Raw genomic sequence first — 4,728 nt, forward strand, 5'->3', positions numbered from 1 at the left:
GGATCTCCTGTGGGGCTGATGTGGGTCAAATCAATGGGGCAGAGCTGCTCTGGGGCACATGTGGGTCAGATCTATGGAGCAGGAGCTGCTGTGGGGCAGATTTGAATCAGATCTATAGGGCAGGAGCTGCTGTGGGTCAGATCTATGGGCAGGAGCTGCTGTGGGGCACATGTGAGTTAGATCTATGGGGCAGGAGATGGTGTGGGGCAGATTTGGGTCCGATGTATGGGTCAGGAGCTGCTGTGTTGCTGATGAGGGTCAGATCTATGGGGCAGGAGATGCTGTGGGGCTGATGGTGGTTAGAACTGTGTGGCAGGAGATGCTGTGGGTCAGATCTATGGGGCAGGAGCTGCTGTGGGGAACATGTGGGTCAGGTCTATGGGGCAGGAGTTGCTGTTGGGCAGATGTGGGTCAGATCTATGGGGCAGGAGCTGCTGTTGGGCAGATGTGGGGCATAACTATGGGGCAAAATCTGCTGTGGGGCTGATGTGGGTAAGATCTATGAGACAGGAGCTGCATTGGTTCAGATCTATGGGGCAGGAGAAGCTCTGGGGCACATGTGGGTCAGATCTATGTGTTAGGAGCTGCTGTGGGGCACATGTGGGTCAGTTCTATGGGGCAGGAGATGCTGTGGGGCAGATGTGGGTCAGATCTATGGGGCAGGAGTTGCTGTTGGGCAGATGTGGGGCATAACTATGGGGCAAAATCTGCTGTGGGGCTGATGTGGGTCAGATCTATTAGACAGGAGCCGCTGTGGTTCAGATCTATGGGGCAGGAGCAGCTCTGGTGCACATGTGAGTCAGATCTATGTGTTAGGAGCTGCTGTGGGGCACATGTGGGTCAGATCTATGGGGCAGGAGACGCTGTGGGGCAGATGTGGGTCAGATCTATGGGGCAAAGGCTGCTGTGTGGCAGATGTGTGTCAGATCTATGGGGCAGGAGCTGCTGTGGGTCAGATGTGGGTCAGATCTATAGGTCAGGAGCTGCTGTGGCTGATGTGGGCCAGTTGTATGGGGCAGGAGATCCTGTGAGTCAGATGTATGAGGCAGGAGCTGCTGTGGGGCAGATGGGGGTCAGATCTATGGGGCAGGAGATGCTGTGGAGCAGATGTGGGTCAGATCTATGGGGCAGGAGCTGCTGTGGGGCAGATGTGGGTCAGATCTATGGGGCAGGAGCTGCTGTGGGGCTGATGTTGGTCAGATCTTTGGGGCAGCAGCTGCTGTGGAGCAGATCTGGGTAAGATCTATGTCGCAGGAGCTGCTGTGGGGCAGACGTGGCACATATCTATGGGGCAAAATCTGCTGTGGGTCAGATGTGGGTCAGATCTATAGGTCAGGAGCTGCTGTGGCTGATGTGGGCCAGTTCTATGGGGCAGGAGATGCTGTGAGTCAGATGTATGGGGCAGGAGCTGCTGTGTGTCAGATGGGGGTCAGATCTATGGGGCAGGAGCTGCTGTGGGGCACATGTGGGTTAGATCTATGGGCAGGAGCTGCTGTGCTGCACATGTTGGTAGGGTCTATGGGGCAGGAGCTGCTGTGGGGCAGATGTGGGTCAGATCTATGGGGCAGGAGATGCTGTGGGGCAGATGTGGGTCAGATCTATGGGGCAAATGCTGTGTGTGGATGATGTGGGTCAGATCTATGGGGCAGGAGCTGCTGTGTGTCTGATGTGGGTCAGATCAATAGGTCATGAGCTGCTGTGGTTGATGTGGGCCAGTTCTATGGTGCAGGAGATGCTGTGAGTCAGATGTATGAGGCAAGAGCTGCTGTGGGGCAGATGTGGGTCAGATCTATGGGGCAGGAGCTGCTGTGGGGCAGATGTGGGTCAGATCTATGGGGCAGGAGCTGCTGTGGGGCTGATGTTGGTCAGATCTTTGGGGCAGCAGCTGCTGTGGCTGATGTGGGCCAGTTCTATGGGGCAGGAGATGCTGTGGGGCAGACGTGGCAAATATCTATGGGGCAAAATCTGCTGTGGGGCTGATGTGGGTCAGATCTATAGGTCAGGAGCTGCTGTGGCTGATGTGGGCCAGTTCTATGGGGCAGGAGATGCTGTGAGTCAGATGTATGAGGCAGGAGCTGCTGTGGGGCAGATGGGGGTCAGATCTATGGGCAGGAGCTGCTGTTGGGCAGATGTGGGGCATAACTATGGGGCAAAATCTGCTGTGGGGCTGATGTGGGTAAGATCTATGAGACAGGAGCTGCTGTGGTTTAGATCTATGGTGCAGGAGCTGCTGTGGGGCACATGTGGGTCAGATCTATGTGGCAGGAGATGCTGTGGGGCAGATGTGGGTCAGATCTATGGGGCAAAGGCTGCTGTGTGGCAGATGTCGGTCAGATCTATGGGGCAGGAGCTGCTGTGGGTCAGATGTGGGTCAGATCTATAGGTCAGGAGCTGCTGTGGCTGATGTGGGCCAGTTCTATGGGGCAGGAGATGCTGTGAGTCAGATGTATGAGGCCGCAGCTGCTGTGGGGCAGATGGGAGTCAGATCTATGGGGCAGGTGATGCTGTGGAGCAGATGTGGGTCAGATCTATGGGGCAGGAGCTGCTGTAGGGCAGATGTGGGTCAGATCTATGGGGCAGGAGCTGCTGTGGGGAACATGTGGGTCAGGTCTATGGGGCAGGAGCTGCTGTGGGCACATGTGGGTCAAATCTATGTGTTAACAGCTGCTGTGGGGCACATGTGGGTCAGATCTATGGGGCAGGAGCTGCTGTGGGTCAGATGTGGGTCAGATCTATGGGGCAGGAGCTGCTGTGGGGCTGATGTTTGTCAGATCTATAGGTCAGGAGCTGCTGTGGCTGATGTGGGCCAGTTCTATGGGGCAGGAGATGCTGTGAGTCAGATGTATGAGGCAGGAGCTGCTGTGGGGCAGATGGGGGTCAGATCTATGGGGCAGGAGATGCTGTGGAGCAGATGTGGGTCAGATCTATGGGGCAGGAGCTGCTGTGGGGCAGATGGGGGTCAGATCTATGGGCAGGAGCTGCTGTGGGGCAGATGTGGGTCAGATCTATGGGGCAGGAGCTGTTGTGGCGCTGATGTGGGTCAGATCTATGTTGCAGGAGCTGATGTGGGGCAGATGTAGGGCATATCTATGGGGAGGAGCTGCTGTGGTGCAGATATGGGTCACATCTATGGGGCGGGAGATGCTGTGTGGCTGATGTGGGTCAAATCTATGGGGCAGGAGCTGCTGTTGGGCAGATGTGCAACATAAATATGGGCAAAATCTGCTGTGGGGCTGATGTGTGTTAGATCTATGAGACAGGAGCTGCTGTGGTTCAGATCTATGGGGCAGGAGCAGCTCTGGGGCACATGTGGGTCAGATCTATGTGTTAGGAGCTGCTGTGGGGCACATGTGGGTCAGATCTATGGGGCAGGAGCTGCTGTCGACATGATGTGGGTCAGATCTTTGGGTAGGAGCTGCTGTGGGGCAGATCTGTGTAATATGTAAAGGGGCAGGAGCTGCTGTGGGGCAGATGTGGGTCAGATCTATGGGGCAGGAGCTGCTGTGAGGCAGATGTGGGTCTGATCTATGGGGCAAAGGCTGCTGTGTGGAAGATGTGGGTCAGATCTATGGGGCAGGAGCTGCTGTGGGGCAGATGTGGGTCAGATCTATGGGGCAGGAGCTGCTGTGTGGAAGATGTGGGTCAGATCTATGGGGCAGGAGCTGCTGTGGGTCAGATGTGGGTCAGATCTATGGGGCAGGAGCTGCTGTGGGGCTTATGTGTCAGATCTATAGGTCAGGAGCTGCTGTGGCTGATGTGGGCCAGTTCTATGGGGCAGGAGATGCTGTGAGTCAGATGTATGAGGCAGGAGCTGCTGTGGGGCAGATGGGGGTCAGATCTATGGGGCAGGAGATGCTGTGGAGCAGATGTGGGTCAGATCTATGGGGCAGGAGCTGCTGTGGGGCAGATGTGGGTTAGATCTATGAGACAGGAGCTGCTGTGGTTCAGATCTATGAGGCAGGAGCTGCTGTGGGTCAGATGTGGGTCAGATCTATAGGTCAGGAGCTGCTGTGGCTGATGTGGGCCAGTTCTATGGGGCAGGAGATGCTGTGAGTCAGATGTATGAGGCAGGAGCTGCTGTGGGGCAGATGGGGGTCAGATCTATGGGGCAGGAGATGCTGTGGAGCAGATGTGGGTCAGATCTATGGGGCAGGAGCTGCTGTGGGGCAGATGTGGGTCAGATCTATGGGCAGGAGATGCTGTGCTGCACATGTTGGTAGGGTCTATGGGGCAGGAGCTGCTGTGGGTCAGATCTATGGGCAGGAGCTGCTGTGGGGCACATGTGAGTTAGATCTATGGGGCAGGAGATGGTGTGGGGCAGATTTGGGTCAGATGTATGGGTCAGGAGCTTCTGTGTTGCTGATGAGGGTCAGATCTATGGGGCATGGGCTGCTGTGGTTCAGATCTACGGGACTGGAGCTGCAGTGGAGCACATGTGGGTCAGATCTATGGGGTAGAAGCTGTTGTGGGGCTGATGGGGGTCATATCTATAAGGCAGGAGCTGCTGTGGGGCTGACTTGGGTCAGATCTATGGGGCAGGAGCTGCTTTGGGGCTGATGGTGGTTAGATCTATATGGCAGGAGCTGCTGTGGGGCACATGTGGGTCAGACCTATGTGGCAGGAGCTGCAGAGGGGATGATGTAGGTCAGATCTATGGGGCAGGAGTTGCTGTGGGGAATATGAGGGACATATCTATGGTGCAAAATCTGCTGTTGGACTGATGTGAGT

This window comes from Coturnix japonica, chromosome 32 (assembly GCF_054131305.1).
Source record: "Coturnix japonica strain WE chromosome 32, WE-NBRP24, whole genome shotgun sequence".
NCBI lineage: Eukaryota > Metazoa > Chordata > Aves > Galliformes > Phasianidae > Coturnix > Coturnix japonica.